Source organism: Chrysemys picta, chromosome 3, assembly GCF_011386835.1.
Source record: "Chrysemys picta bellii isolate R12L10 chromosome 3, ASM1138683v2, whole genome shotgun sequence".
In the NCBI taxonomy this organism is placed as follows: domain Eukaryota; kingdom Metazoa; phylum Chordata; order Testudines; family Emydidae; genus Chrysemys; species Chrysemys picta.
Genome location: NC_088793.1, coordinates 86,690,086 through 86,707,277, shown reverse-complemented (window position 1 = coordinate 86,707,277; position 17,192 = coordinate 86,690,086). Strand labels below are relative to the sequence as shown.

Sequence of the window (17,192 nt, the reverse complement as noted above, 5' to 3'; positions counted from 1 at the left end):
ATAAAGAGAACAGAACCAAGCACTACATTTGCATTGAAACAATTATTGCCAGCAGGTTGTAGCACATTTTCTCTGCCCACTGGGAACAGAAGTATTTTTTGTTTGAGGACAATGTTGTTGTAGACTACCCACAACACGGCTAATTTATTTTGAATTAATATACTTAAATATTTTTATTCTTTGGAGCTTGACTTTTTTTCTTTTTTTAAAGTAGCTCATCCCAAAAACAGCAGCATTGATGGGGTTTGTTAGAGCTAACTATTACTTTTACTTGGACTGACACATAGTTGCTGTGATGCATCCATACTATTTTCATCATGTTAAAGTCTGCTAAATATAATGCTTTGAGACTGCCATATCTGGGTGAGAGGCATCACAGTGATGTAAAAATTTCAGCCTTGAGAGTTTAAGCAAGAGACTGAGTGCTGAAGTGTGCTATGAAAAAGCCTGCAGTCTTCCAAGTGCTTTTGATAAGTTGAAGAGATTTAATAAGAAACACTTTTAAAAAGTCTGATATTGGGTATGGGGGAGATGATACGTTAAAGAGCATTTCATTTTTAGGCCACCTCACTTAATCCAGCCCAGGTTGGTAGTGACCAAAAGTCATTACAATCTGATGGCTGTATGGTGGCCGATGTGAAATGAGTTATTGACCAGTTAATTTCTCAGTGCACATGACACACACACAAAACTTATCACAACAACTTCCTGCTCTATAACTTTCCTGGGATGGGGTATACAACCCCTCATAGCAGTAAGGAAAGGGTTAAATGGCTACTCTGGGACCCACCCACCACATCTCCAAAGTATGCACAGCTTGCAAGAGGAGCTCAAAAAGAGAACAAGCCAGTTCAGTAGGCTGCAGACAGTGGAGGTGAACTGATCTACACCCTGAGAGCCTGGGAAGAAGAGCACTGCAGGAGCACACAGGGAAGAGACTGGTGATTCTCAGAAGGCCTGAAACTTTATCTTTGATTCCAGGTATTCAATGACACTATACCCATTGGGAAAGAAGGGACTGGTGGGAAGTGATCCAGGAGACAGCTTTATAACACTTTGGTGCAAGACTTAGCTGCTTTACACTGGGTCCTGTGTTGGAACCTAGTGGCGAGGGTAAGCCCAGATTCCCCTATAGAGGGTGCCAAAGGTCAAAGCCTTCCCCTGATTTGGAGAGTCCAGAGGAGAGAAGGCCCTAAGGACAGAAGGGTCAAGATCCTGAGAACTCAACCTGGGGGGGAGCCATCTCACCTAACTCAGAGGGCAACCCCATTGCTGCAGTCTATATATCCCAAAAGGGGCAGACATAAACATGTGACCTGCCTGAGGGCTGAGTCACAGAAGGGATGGACCACCGCAGACATAGGTGCTGAAACTAGGCGTGCGGGAGGTGTGGCAACAACTCCTGGCTTGAAGTGGTTTCCATCATATACAGGGTTTATAGTTTGGTTCAATGGCTCTCAGCACCCCCACTATAATTGTTCCAGCATCCCTGACCACAGGACCAGAGGGACCATCAACAGAGGGGCACCAGGAAAGAAGAGAACCTGCCACAGTATGCTCGGCCACTGGGCGGTGCTTGCCGTGAGTGAACTCTTTAACACTTCCTCGAAAAGAGATGTAGAGCAGAGACTAAGCACTAATTTCAAGGTTGTTATTCACAAGTAATAGTTTCTTGACCAAGGACTCATCATGTTTTAGGGTCACTGGCAACTTGTCTTCTTTAAGGAAGCCAGACTATCCCTATCACTAATAAGCACAGACACTCAATACTGGCTTTCAACGAGTGTGGTCCAATATATAGAGCACTTCTTATCATGGAGTCAGGCAGTACAGGTATATGGACAACACCAAGGCTGGCTGCCTTTCAGAGGGGTGAGGCAGTCTCTTCAAACAGCCATAGTGGTAACTGAGAAGATGGCTATATGGCTCATGTTGAAGAGGTGAGAGAGAGTAAGGATATTATACAGGAATGGGGTATTGGCCACATGGGGCAAAGGGGCAGAGATGCCCAGGATGTGTATATTAATCCTTACTACATAGTGGAAGGAGGAAAAAGAAGGAATTTAGTGTTCACCACTCCTGAAGGGAAGAGGAATGCAATGGAAAAGGGGTATTTTCTTAGAGCTTGCCTACACAGTTATTGTACTGCTATATCGGTTTAGGTAAAGCAGTGCAATGCCCTAGAGCAGACACAGTTTTACTGGTATAAAGATGTTTATATTGGTATAGCAATAAACTAGAGACTTATAAAGTATAGACCTATGACAGTATGAGGATTAGCTGCCCTGGTATGACACGTTTTAATTAGAAATATTCACTATTGAAAACACATAACATTAGTTCCGTACCTTCCAGTAACACTAATTAAACACTAAACCCATGCATCAAGTTGAGAATATTCCCATTCCTTTACACAACTGGCTGGGAATAGGAAAAACTAATATGTGAGACTGAAAATCCTGGCCAGTTTGGGAACTGGCACCAGAGACAAAGGTTTCACTCGATCACTCAAATAAACATCTGAGCCATAGAGTGAGTGTCAAGAACTGCAGCCTCATTCATCCAAGCTACAACAGAGAAAAAACAGGCGGCCCATCATGTCTGCTTCCTTTTTGGTTCCATTTGCCTATATTTCTCAACCGCACACATTCCCCTTCTTTAATGTTTTATCTACTTTCCTCTTGAACTGATTGATGTCCCTTGTTGCAATGGCAATTTCCTGTACACAGAACTGTTAATCTGGAGACCCAGGTTTGAGTATCTAGCCTCTGATCCTACTCCCTATTTGTCCACACCACAAAAATCATAGTTTAATCTGCTCAGAAAGTTTTAAGATAGGGAAAGCAGGAAGTGTTGCTTATCAGGCTGTGGTGGGGAAGCCTGCATAGAGCATCACTGCATTATTGTTGAGCCAAGACCCTGTTAGTCCCCTAACTTTCATGAGTAGTATATTCATCCAAACTTTAAAAAGCCAGCATATAGAAAGGTAACTTAGAGAGGACACTGGCAGTGTGAAGAAGTTACAGTTATCTTTATCAGAAAGATACTGATTACATCAATGCAGACACTGAGGTTACATCAGTTGGCGAGCTCAGCAAGTGTTCTGCACGTTACCTAGGATATTGCACACTGAGCTGAGTTCATCAAAGGATGCACAACAGCAATCATGCTACCTGATCTGAATGTGAACTGAGTAGTGTCTATGTACATTGAAAATAAAGAGATGCAGCTTGTACAAACACAAGTAGCGTGCGTAGGCATATTTAGCTTGTCACGCAGGAGTTTAAGTACCTCAAACCTTACCACATACCAGGATTCAGCAGGCTTTAAAAGGATTTCTTGGCAACCCAAAGTAAGTATCATTTAACAGCATACATAACTGTAACTCCAGTTTTGACTCCTTTATTTTTTATATGCTTGTATTAGTTAATTTTCTTCAGTATCACTAGTGTGTAGCAGAAATTAGTTGCATAGCACCATCGTTATGCATGGCACTTTACAGAACAAAATAAGATGACAAGGCCATTCTCCTGAAGAGTTTTTAATCCAACTATATATTGATTTGAGATTCCTTACTAAAAGCATTTGCAAATTATCTGTTGCTTCTTTGTAAGTGGTTCTTTTTTGTGTGTGGGCTTCCTTTCTCTGTATCTAATTTGGATGGGGGATAATGAACTTCCTGTGTCATATGCTGCAGGACAAGGAACTTCACTGTATCCTGACCAAGGAAGAGTATATCAGTAAATGGTTTATAAGGGAGCTCTGAAGAATCTTGTTAGAAAGACTTATTCTCCCAGTTCCATTTGTTTGATGAAGTGCATCATGTGATAAATGCATATAATGAACTTCTTCAGATGCTGCCAGTGAGAAACCCAGCAGCTAAAATGCCGAGTCCCATGGCATCACTGTGTGCATAACAAACTGATTACGTGAATGAAAAGATCACGCAATTCAAAGGATTCTTCTCCTTCCACACTATACAACACACCAATGTTATAAGATTTTCTGTGCTGACCCCAACTAAAATATTCTGAGTATGAAATCCAGTTCCGTCCAGTGCAGTTTTCCTCCCATGACTTAACACTTCATTAGGACATCCAGATCTCATTTCTCAAAAAATACCAATTTGCAAAAAGATTTCCTAGTGAAACATTTATTCATGTTTCTAAATGCTTCATTTCTGTTGAAAAAAACTGAGCACAAATTCAGTGTTATAAGGTCAGTTTTTGTTTTTTAAACAAAAAATAATTTAAAAGGCTTCTGGTATGAAATGTATTTCACCCACAACATAAGTGTTACATTTGTGAGATCAAAGGTCAACTCATTAATAAGAAGCCCTTCCCAACTCATGGCTGTAGAACCCATGGTCATTTTAACACAGCAATATCTGATATGCTTTGTCCTGCCCATGCCCCTCTACATTCACAATGCTTCTAATGCTCAGTCTGAGAACCTTTAATAACTCTAGAGAATTGCACTATTGCAATTTTTACTAGTGTGATTGAACTAGTACAAGCTACAATGGTGCAATGTAGCGGTTCTCAAACGTCATTGCACCGTGACCCCCTTCTGACAATAAAAATTACTACGCGACCCCCGGAGTTGGGACTGAAGACGGACCCCGACAGCCCCGCCGCCCGTGGTCCACTGCCCAGGGCGGGGGGCCAAAGCTGAAGATCAAGGGCTTCTGTCCTGGGAGGGGTGCATGTAACCTTAGCCCTGAGTGATGGGACTCAGGCTTCAGCTTCAGCCTCAGGCAGTGGGGCTTGGGCTTGGACTTGGGCTTCGGCCCTGGGCCCCAGCAAATTTAACACCAGCCATGGCGACCCCATTAAAATGGGATTGTGACCCACTTGGGGGTGCCAACCCAGCGTTTGAGAACCCCTGGTGCAATGCATTCACAGCTGCCATCCTATTTTTAAGGGTAACAGAGTGCACTGCACCCACACCCAGCACTGCACCTCTCTCACAATTCCCAGCATAGCTCCCAGAAATACATGCATAATGTATGTGACATAAAATAAATGTGTGACACAAAGGAGCGTTGGCAAGAGACGCATCATTATTTCCTGATCCCAGTATTCTGACATAAATCAGGGTTACATGACCCTAAGAGCCTTGCGATCTGACACGGCACAGTGTCCACTCATTCCTTTTACAATGGATAATATATATTTGCAGTTTTTCACATTTTTGATTGATTCCAATAACTGGTTGATGCTGTCTATAAGAAAGGTGACCATTTATATCCTGGGTTCTCAACCTTTTTCTTTCTGAGGTCCCTCCTTCCCCCCGCCCCCAACATGCTATAAAGGCTCCACGGCCCATCTGTGCCACAACTGTTTTTCTGCATATCTAGTAGATTAAAAGTCAGGGCCAGTGTTAGGGGGTAGCAAGTAGGGCAACTGCCCAGGGTCCCACACCACAAGGGCCCCCGTGAAATAAAGTTACTCGGGCTTTGGCTTCAGCAGCGAGGCTGAGGCGCCAGCTTTCTGCCCTGGGCCCCAGCAAATCTAACGCCGGCCCTGCTCTCTGGTTTATTTTGGCAGTCCCCCCTCCAAACCTGCTTGTAGCCCCCTCATAGGCTGGTTGAGAACCACCGATTTATATCACTGTTGTTACCACTATTACACAATTTCCATACGTATTGTACAAAGTATGTCATGTAAGGCAAAGGTTCTCAACCTTTCCAAACTACTGTACCCCTGTCAGGAGGCTGATTTATCTTGCGTACCCCAAGTGTCACCTCACTTAAAATCTACTTGCTTACAAAATCAGACATAAAAATACAAAAGTGTTGCAGGACACTATTACTGAAAAATTGCTAACTTTCTTATTTTTACCATATAGTTATAAAATAAGTAATTTAGAATATAAATATTGTACTTACATTTCCAGTTTTTCACTTGTGAGCCTTGTCTGAAGTCTGAGCCCCACCGCCTGGAGCAGAAGCATGTAACTTAGCTTTGTGGTGCCCTCCGCGGTGCAGGGCCCCAGGCAATTGCCCTGCTTGCCACCCCTAATGTCAGCCCTGCACTTGCAATCTACCTAAAGTTGTCCACCACCTGCCCGGGGAATCGCAACCCCCACGTTGAGAAACATTAATATAGGTGAGTTCAGTATCAGAGGGGTAGCCGTGTTAGTCTGAATCTGTAAAAAGCAACAGAGGGTCCTGTGGCACCTTTAAGACTAACTGAAGTATTGGGAGCATAAGCTTTCGTGGGTAAGAACCTCACTTCTTCAGATGCAAGTACAGGTGAGTTCAATACCCCCTGGAAGACCTCTGTCTACTCCCTAGTTGAGAACCACTGATATATCAATGGAAAAGTTACGATTTGCTAGGTATGATTATTCTGTTTATATGCATGTATCATCTTTGTATCTGATATTATGAATACTGGCTATGTATATTTATCTTAAACCCGTGTTGTATTCCTGGGTGACACCTCCCCACCCATATAGATTTACGCCAGGGCTAGACAGCCATGTATTGATGGCCCATTAAGAACACTCAGCTCTCACAGTGGGCCATTGATGAAACTCATCCTGTCTAGTAGGTCTTCCTGTGGATGCCCCAGACAGCAATTAGCCAATGGCCACCCCCTGTGATTCCGCAAAACATGAAAGGGCATGTGATATGCTCATGTGACCCTGAACTACTCCATCTTGTGCAAGTATATTTCCATACACGGGGCTGTGGACTTTGTTTGGGACAGTACATTTCCATGCACATGGCAAAGGATATAAAAAAGATAGCCAAGACACCTCCATTTTGTCTCTCTCCTGTTCTAATTCTCTGGACTGTGGATATACAACTAAAAGGAGTATCTTGAACTATGGACAGTGGACCTTCCAATCTTTTGGAAGTTACCAAAGAGACATTTGCAAGCCAGCAGTCTATTCCATCACTGCTACAGACCTGATATAAGGACTTTGCAATTATTTGTATGTATATAATCTATTAACCATTTATAACTCTCTTCTTTTCTTTTATTAATAAATCTTTAGTTAGTTTACTAAGGATTGGCTGACAGCATGATATTTGGAAAAGAGCTGAAATACATATTGACCTGAGATAAGTTTCTGATCCTTTGGGATTAGTAAGAACCTCACATATGGTGAATTAGGCTTTCAATAACCCCTCACTATTTTAGACCTGTTTGTCTGGATAGGAGCCAACAGCTGGAAGGGGGGGATTGTGTTTGGCTTCTGGTTAACCAGTGTGGTACTACAGAAGCACTTTTGTTGGTGAATCTAATTATAAACAACCCGTTTTGGGGGATTGTCTGCCTAATTCTTGCAGTCTGCCCTGATATGGCATTCTCAGTGTGGTCCATCCCAGATACCTAGTCACAAACTGCTTTAAACTGTTCTGTGTTGTACAATAATCTGCACATGCATCAAAGGGAAGAGGCTATGCCCTGACACTTGCATGTGTCATGGTGAAAAGTCAACAGCTTCAGCTGCACATGCTGCTGACATCTTTGGGTATGGTCCGCGCAGGGGTTGTGAGAGATGTGTGGACTGGTGCACTAGTGAGGTATGTGGATTTGCTTTGAGGGCTGAAAGCAGGGAAGGGCAGGGTTTACCTTCCTATGTATGGATTAACTAATAAGATTTTTTTTCCTTTTCCAGATCTCAGGATTTTGGGAAATGCTGCTGAGATGGCATATGGACAGCCATGCCAACTCCCAAAAAAGTGAATCCTTTGTATGTCCAGGTCTCTCAGTGTCTATACTGACTAACCAATGATTTTGTTGTTGTTGTTGTTGTTCTTTATGATGTTTAGGTGAATATCTTAAAAATAATTGTTCAGGTCACAAATGCATATTTTGAAAACATATAAAGTAGTTTATTTTGCATTGTTTTTTCATGTCTTTTGCTGCTTTGGGGGTTGGGATGCCAGAAGTGTAGGAACAAAGCAGAGCTGATAACGCAGAATACCATGTCATATGCTCTCAGGCCTGCATGCAGCCAGTAGGTGAGTGGCTTGACAGGCAACAGAGTGAGTGCTCTTACCTGACTACTGTCACTGAAGGGAGAGTGAGAGCAATGTGCGATCACACTCGGTGAACTCCTTGCACCTTGCATTTCCTACCTACTCTGGAACTACAGTGGTGCAGAATGACTCAGTAGCTGATGAAACAGTGCTTAGCCTTGCTCAGAGCAACTGCAATCACAGCTGTGATGTGAACAGCTGTGTGTCCTTGAAAGCAGTCGTGCGTGGACACAAGAGGTTTTATAAGCATGCTATGGGCACAATGCTGTTCACAATACCCAAATGCTGTTGTATAGATAAGACGGGATGAAGATGGGATATTCCTCAGTTTTACATATGGAAGGAATGACCAGCAATGGGTGACTGAGTCACAGAAGAAAACTCGATTTGTTAGATGGATCAGAACTTTAGTATAATCCAAGTTTTCAAAAAAACTGACTTTCTGACCTACCCATCAGAATATTTTAAAGCTTTACAGGGTTCCACGTTTGTTGTGTCTCACTGAATTCTTAGCAAATGTGCTCCGCTTACCAAAAAAAAAAAAAAAAAAATTCTGACTCCCAGCCCTACAAACTAAACCTGGGATTTGAGAATCATGATGGATTTTAACTTTCCCAGACACTAATTACCAGTCATAGAGTTCCTGCAGGTCATGTTATTTCTTCAATTCCACCTGAACATTGAAGATTAATGGGATTGCACAGGTGTAACTGAAGAAATAATATGAAGACAATCGGCTTGCACAAAATTAAATAAAAACATAATGTGGTCTCCAGTGATAATGATATATGAGAAAGAAGGGACCCAGCTTGATTCTTTTGCTGCCCAGGATGAGTTTGCAAGGCTAGCAGTTAGAAAAAACATCTTAATTGTCAACTAAGCAAATTTGATATGAAATCAGGGCGACACAATAACTGTGGAATTTCACAATGCTGTTAGAATGACTCTTAAGAGAAGAAATAAACTTTAATTCTATAATCTAATGTAAACTTGGCCCCTGAATGTCATTGTTTCCACTTTAAAAGGACGATCTTATGGAAGATGTTGTTTCATAGTTCTTACTAAATTATGAAGTTTTGAAACTGTACTTTATTCCTTTCCCAAATGTTACCCCTCTATTGCAGAGACTCTTTAGTTTGGTGTCACAGGTTACTTAGAGACGTTGGGCCTGCTGTTGGGTTGTAGGAGGGTTTTGTTTTTCTTTTTTAAAACAATCAAGGAAGCATTTTTGGTAGCTATGTTCTTGCAGCCAAACCTATCCTCAAAACAGCCATATAAAATTACTGTTCATGAGTTTAGCAAGACAAATATAAGGGTGAGGACCAGTGGGTCACATTTTGAGAGAAAGATGTGATCTGACCCAGGAATTACTGAGTTCTAATCCCAGCTCTGACGCTGATTCCAACTCTGTGGTCTTGTCCAAGTTATTTTTTCTGCACATTTTGGATGCCTCAAGCTTTACATGCACATCTTTAGACACTTGTTCTCTCAAATTGGGCCCCCAGAATTAGTGGACCCTTTTGAAAATGTGGGCTTAAATCTTACTGAGTCTCAATTTCCCCAGTTGTAAAATGAGGATATTACGGAGGTTGCTCCCTATTACAACATAGCATAATCATAGAAATGTAGGACTGGACGGTACCTCAAGAAGTCATCAAGTCCAGCCCCTTTTACTGAGGCAGGACCATCCAAACCTGGACCATCCCTGACAGGTGTTTGTTCAACCTTTTCTTAAAAACGTGCATGATGGGGATTCCACAATCACCCTTGGAAGCCAGAGGTTATTCCAGAGGTTAACTATGCTTATTGTTAGAAAGTTTTTCCTAATATCTCATCCAGATGTCCCTTGCTGCAGATTAAGCCTATTACTATTTGTTCTCCATGTCCACTACAGGTAGGACCATCCTCTTTAGAACAGTCCTTAACTGTTATCAAGTCTCCCCTCAGCCTTCTTTTTTCATTCCCAGTATTTTTAACCATACACTCCTGAATTATATTAGTGTTTTTCAAAACTACGTTTCATTGTTGACTCATATGCAATTTGTGAAGCATTATACAACCGAGATCCTTTTCAGCCATACTATCGCCTGGCCCGTTTTTAGACATTTTGTAGTTGTGCACTTGATTTTTTCCTTCCTAAGGCAAGTACTTTGCACTTGTCTTTACTGAATTTCATCTTTTTGATTTCAGCCCAATTTTCCAGTTTGTCAAGGTCATTTTGAATTCTAATCCTGTCATCCAAAGTCCTTGCAACACCTCCCATCTTGGTGTCATCCACAAATTTTATAAGCATACTCTCCACTCCATTATCCAAGTCATTAAGGAAAATACTGGGGAATACCAGACCCAGGGCTGACCCCTGTGAGACCCCACTGGATATGTCTTTCCAGATTGACAGCGAATCATTGATAACTCCTCTTTGAGTACAGTCTTTCAACCAGTTGTGCATCTACCTTATCATAATTTCATCTAGATCACATTTCCCTAGTTGGCTTATGAGAATATCATGTGGGACTGTGTCAAAAGCCTTACTAAAATCAAGATATTTACATCTACTATTTCCTCCCATCCACTAGGCCAGTAATTCTATATGCTGTTGCTATTCTTTTGGACTCTTTCTTAGCAATAATACTACTTCAAAAGTGCATTATGAGGTTTACTTTATTCATGTTTTAATACTCAGTAGACAAAAAGCACTATATGAGTGTTAAGTGTTGTTGTTCTGGGCCTGGTAACCTTGACAATGTCTCTTCACAAAGTAGTAAGTGAGGAAGCTCTATAGCCAAAAGTAAAACATGGAAATTAACTAGCCTGTTGTTCATTCTGAAACCTGGAATTTGGTCACTTTGGGGTATCCCATAGTAGATTCTTTTTGGCACTGTCACACTTTCACATATACTAAATATTGTCTAGATATTTCCTAAACAGGACTATCTCCAGGGATTGAAACCATAGGGTATACAGCTTAAAATAAAGATAGTGATATATGGGCAGAAAAGAGCAGAGCACAATTCTTCTGGGAATCACTCCAAGAAAATAAATATGTAAGATGGCACTTTATCCCTACACAGAGCTGGCAAGGGAAGAATAACATTTGGATTTGATCATTTTAAAATTAAATAAAAATTAATTCTGTGCTCGTACGTACATGCTGCTCTCCCGTTGAAATTAAAGGGTATATCAAGTGGTAAAGTTTGACCTATTCTGACAAATTCAGACTTTGTATCAACAGATGCAGTTCCACTGACTTCGGTGGAGGTCTGAATTTGGTACCTAGTTTTTGACATACCTATGGGTCTTCTGGAAAGGATCATTGTAATTTAGTCTCTATCTTTGTTGTTCTCCAACCTTTCCATAACATAAACTCATTCTTAGGAGAGAGTCTGCGAATAGCTTTACAACTTGCCACTGCACACAAGAGGTAACAAGAAGAGATTGTACCCAGAAGAGATTCCAATGGATGAATTGGCAGCAAAGAGAGTCATGGTGTAACTATGCAGGGTGCAGTCAGATGTTTGTGTGTGTTTTGTTTGAATGTAATCTGGAAATAAACAGGGTTCCAATGGAGTTCGTGGTGTGCTGATGTGATGTGCTCACACCAGCCTTTGTTGCCTAATAAATGGGTTGGTACGCATTGCACCATTTGTAGTTTTTATTTGAGGTGGCTACCTTCAGCCTCAATGAGATGCAAAATTTAACCTGATGATGAGAAATGAAACAGGTTCTTACCCACAGAACATACAGGTGATAGTGTGAGCTAGTACAATACAACGCAATATGGCACTATATAAACTCAGAATGGTGTATGGGAATAATAAATGGAATGCTTCATGGACCATACAGATTTTCAGAAGATTTTAAAGGAAGAGAAAAAGGGATTTTAGTGCACACCAACTAGAAGCCTCCTCTAAACATAAAAAAGTGGCATGAAAGAAGGCACAAAAATCGGAGTGAGCAAATGATATATGTAAGGAGATAGACATGGGTGATAGGTAGCAAATCTGAGGCAGTAGAGGAGATGAGAGTGAAGATTTGGGTGAGTGCAAAGTTAAGGGGAACCTTGTGTTTTATTGTTGTATGCAGTAATAGAACTGAACAATTTCATATGAGGGTTGCCAACTTTCCAATTTCTGAAAACTGGACGCCCCTGCTTTGCCCCCTACCTAGAGGCCTACCTCTTGCTCCACCCCTCCCCCAAAGTCCCACCCTCTGCTCACTCCTCTCCCCCCCACCTGCCCTGCACCCCGCCCAAGGACCACTGTACTCTTCCCACCCCTCTAGTTACCTGCACGGGGGGAGGCTCTCTCCATAAGCTACTCACTCAAGTCACACACGAAGTCTGGGGAAGAGCTGGGAACAGAACCCAGGAATCCTGACTTCCATCCCCATCCCCGCTCTAACCACAAAACACCTTTCACTTCTCTGAGCCAAGAATAGAGCTCAGGAGTCCGTCCCAGCTCCCCTACTCTAACCCACTTCCCCCGCTCCTTTCCCAGAGCAGAGGATGGAACCCAGGTATCCTGGCTCCCAGTCCCCCTGCTCTAATACCTTCCCTCCCACCCTGACTGGCTCAAAAAAAGGTACATGGAAATATTGGTTCTGAGGTCACCTTGCTTCTCCCAAGGGGTTTAACGAGCCGCCGATCCTGGTGCCTCCACACCCTACAGTGAGGGGCTCTTGGGGCCCCGGCTCCAGGGCTCCCTCAGCAGTGGGCTAGGGCAAACTGGCTGCAAAGTGCTGGAGTCTGCCAACTTCTGTCACCTGGAAGATGCGGGGGCCCGAGTTCCTAGGGAGCGGCTCCTACCTGGGCAGTGATCTTGCTATGCGTGGAGCTTGGATTGGCAGCCCGGCCCGGCCCTTCAGGGGAAGTAGCCCCGTGCAGCACGCGAAGCCCAGGCCCCTCTGCAGCTGGCGGGGGGGCGAGTGGAGTGGGGCCAGAGGCTGCTCTCCAAACGGCCCCTCTCCCGACATCCGCACCCCACAGGTAGCAGGCTGCCCCCTTCTTTCCTGCAGCATGCTCAGAGTTTGCCTTCCCCTCGCCTGCTCTGCTCGCAGCGCCGGTGCAAACCTGCGGGTGCTCCCCTTCCCCAGTCCCAGGCTGGCCCCCTCCTCAGCTGGAGCTGCCTCCCTAGGTTGCAAGAAGCCTGCTGTAGCTGCCACTGAAACTCTCCATCAGCAGCTGAGCAGCTGCTGGTCTTCCAGCAGTGGGGATGCTGATGGCAGTTACTTTGGTAACTGGCCTTTTAGTGTCTGGTCAGCAGTGCTGACTGGACACTGCCAGGTCCCCTTTTCTAACAGATTTTCCAGTTGAAAACCGAACTCCTGACAACCCCATGAGTCTAAAACATTAGTTTGTTGGTATCTTTGTAAATTCTTTTCCTAATAACCATCATGTTTCCTTGTGCTACTTTTAAGTTTTGGAGTCTAAGGGCAACAGTCAAAAGAATGCAATAGTTTATGCCATGTTGTTCTAAATTAATTCTGTTCATCAGTTGCTTTCTGCTCTTCTTTCTTACTCTTTTTCTTTTGGCTTTTGCATGTTGCAATCGCTGTATGGCTGGAAGTTCTTACATTACCAAAGAAGTGATTTAGCTCTGACTGCACTGGGGAATCCCAAGAAATAATATAGGTTCCGCCAGATGACATGGCACATCTCCAACACTTCAGACTCCAGTGTGGTTTGAATACTGTATCTAAGCTTAGTAAGATATCTTGCTGTGTAAATTTTCTGGTAAAAAGTCCTTTATGACAAAATATCACCCTTCTTGGAACAAAATGCATAGTCTGTCATAATCTTGATTTCACAAGTTAGCTCATTTAAAGGTGGTAAGCCAAATTCTAATGCTGAGTTTCATTTATTATTAATTATTATTATTACAACATCATTTTTATAACACCATAAGTGTGCACTGTGCTTTATTTACAAATGACAGATACAGTCACATCCCCAAAAAGCATACAAATACTAAGATCCTGAATTTGAGGCCATAGAGTGCCCTGGAGATTCATTAGTAGAGATGATCCTCTATGCAGATGTCACCCTTTCTGTGTAGAAAGGGGGCAGCAGCCCAGAACCACTGAGTGTATGAATGGGAACAGGTGGGAAAAGCTGAGGGATGCCATCATCCCCCCATCAACTGCATGAGGAATCAGCAGAAAAAGTTCATTCTGCCTCAGGCTGAACTTATTTGTCCAGAAATCTCCTGCAGCTACTCTGCATCCCTGGAATAATCTTCAAAATTGAAATGAAAACTTTTACTTTTTTACAATTTGGATGTGGATTCATTGCTTGTGGAAGGCTTCACATTCACAGTCCTGGAGACTGAAGTCCCTTGTTTATCAGCAGAACAGATATAGCACAGACATTGCTGTCCCTAGCCTTGTGACAGAGGGTTTTTATATGTTCGACGTGCCCCCTGCACTGAATACCAGTCCAACTGATCCCCACCTCCACCAGTCTCTTCAAGGTGGTCTCATACTAATGCAGATTTTGGCTGCTTCTCCTAAAAATCACACTCCCTGCTGTACTCAAACCAGAGGTTAATGAGACACCTGGTGAGCTCCTCTGGTCAGCTAGCAGCACACTGGGTAGGCAGCTTGTAATGTTGTTTTGCACAGATGGGCTGAGCTGGGCAGGAAATAGAGAAGGTGGCATAGAATCAAGGGGTAAATGCTGATGTATATAAACAGGCACATACGTGGCTTTCAGTGCATAGGATGTGAGTGGGAAGTACCGTAAGTAGTTAGAAGGGCTGGAACAGACAGGCTCCAGGAATTTGGGAAGCCATTGGAGGACTATCTAAACACAAGCTTAGCAACACACGATTTAGCTGCATCCTCACTGCAAAGTGGGTGGGTAGGAACACACCTTAAAGCAAAACCTGCTTTAACCCACACCCCCAGTCACGCATGTGAGCATTTATTCAAAAGGCATATAAGCACATGTCTGAGGTTTCATGTGTGGATGGATGGTACCAGTGTCTGGGCTAAAACTTATATAAAACATGTGGTAAGCCTGCAGTGCAGAACACTTAGTGGGATCACTTCTAGCAATGAGAGAATAGTTTGGTCTCCATCCCCGATCAGTCCTTGGTCTCTACTGAGCTGGCTAACTATGTTGGTAGATTTTATGGTGTGGATACTTGTCCATTGGAAACTGGACTGAGACCACCAATTCATTTTACAGAGGCCACCAAACAGCCACCAGAAGATAATAAGTTTTAGTCACTACCAATCTGGGCTGGATAGCGACAAGATCTATTCCACACCCCGTTACCAATCCTCCAAGCCACTGAATTCCCACAAGAAAATAAATCTTTTTGTTGTATGTGGTTATTTGACAGTGTAGAGGCCACCTGTTTCCACTTACGTGTTTGTCAGTTACCTGATGTTTCAGAGCAGCAAGGGGAATTCACTCTGTCTTGAAGGTATTTTAGTGTAAAAATGGGAAGAAAGATAGTCTTGTGGTTAAAACACAAGAATGGGAGACAAGAGGCCCCACAACAGACTTCCTCTGTGACCCTGTGAAAATCAGTTACCCTTTCTGTGCCTCACTTTCTCCATCAGTAAAAAGGGGTTTTGATTATTGAATTCATTAATATTTATTAAATGCTTCAATCATTGCTAATTCCTCCTCTCCCCTTTAACTTCCAAGAAACTCAGTGGTAGATTCCCCCCACCCTAAATATTTGGAAACTAAAAGTCACTCCTTCGACTTGGGCTAAACGAAGTTGTGTCTCATTATAAGATTATTTAAATATATAAGAGTAATAACAATCAAATTAAGGCTGACAATTTAAGCTTGGGTCTTGCTATTATATCTTCAGGGAGACATGTTTGTTTTCTGTCCGATGCAGTGAATGAAGTCTGAATATCAGCACAAATCTTTAGCCATATCTCAGAGTGATAGGCAGTGGGAGGTAACTGAAGCATATTTATTTATTGACCAAGCTTGTGAAGACCTTGTGCTCAGCTTGATGGCATTTATCTGTTTCAGTGTATGTAACATAATAACCTTTGAACACCACATCTGATCAATTCCTAAATTTCAGAGAATGTTCCCAGACATCAATGGCCTGAACCCTTTTGATTTTGGGGAAAATCAAAAGGGGACAAATGGGGGACATAGGGAGCACCTGCCACCTGACTGGCACAGCCAGAGCTTCATGCACCTCTTCACTTGTCTATATATAAAACAACTGGTTGATGGCACTTATTAATGGCTTCCAGCATAACAATACCCCTTCTAATTTTGATCTATGCTCGCAATAGAGATTAACATTTTGATAACTCGTTCAAGGTATCTCCCCAACAGAAAGAAAAATAATGACTGGGGGGACGGACACAGAGCGCCTGACATGGGGCTGGGGAATGGAGGACTTGGGAACACACATGCAGCCCCTAACATGGGAGGAGACTGTGGGGAACACAAAGCCTCTGGCACACAGGGGAAGGTGGGAATCAGGGGCACACAGAACCCTGGCAGAAGGGGGAATTGGGGAACCCTGGCATATGGCAGAGAGGAGGATGGGGGCACACAGAGCTTTAACTGTGGGGAGATGAGGGACACACAGAGCCCAAAGCATGAGGGGGGTGAGGTGGGATAAGTTTCAAGGAGTCCCTGAAATAGGGGCGGATGGGAGGGTTGCACACAAAGAGCTTGGGGTAGGGAGATGGAGGAATGCATGTAGCCCCTGTTGTGTGCAATAGGCTCCGCCTACAGAAGCTATAAAGAGTGTGACCCCCTAGTTCACATTTTTTAAAAAGTATACACCTGTACATGTTCTGATTGTCTCCCTCTTCCCTGACATTCATATGTTGTTTGCTTTTTAGATTACTATTGGTTCAGGAGAGCAACTGTACTTTCCTGTGTGCTTAGAACATGCCTAGCAGATTGTGCACTATCAGAATACAAATAATAAGAAGTAACTCATTGCTAAGAAACCATTTTTGCACTAGAGCTAATTCATACCCAAAAGGGTGTTTTTCCTATATACTTTTTTTAACCACCCCCCCATCTCTTTCATCATTAAGTTTGGCCAGATCCTGAAAGCCCTACCAACCATTTACTCCCATTAGTTCCACTGAGACTACTTGCATTTGCAGAATTAAGGCCTATGTTTTATTAACTTAAAAATTAACAGTAAAAATAGGAATCCAGTTGGAACCAATGACTTACTTATCCTGATATTAA

The 17,192-nt window shown here is 42.9% G+C and overlaps 2 long non-coding RNA genes across 4 annotated transcripts in view; one reads left to right on the top strand and one right to left on the bottom strand.

Annotated features, from left to right (window-relative positions):
• LOC122174430 (uncharacterized) overlaps positions 1 to 17,192 on the bottom strand; it is a 119,112-nt gene that overhangs the window by 61,511 nt on the left and 40,409 nt on the right. The gene's annotated exons all lie outside the window — the stretch shown is intronic.
• On the top strand, positions 334 to 12,476 carry LOC122174431 (uncharacterized). The gene is made up of 3 exons (XR_006176220.2): positions 334 to 981; positions 1,485 to 1,581; positions 7,636 to 12,476. It is a non-coding gene; the product is annotated as an uncharacterized LOC122174431 (long non-coding RNA).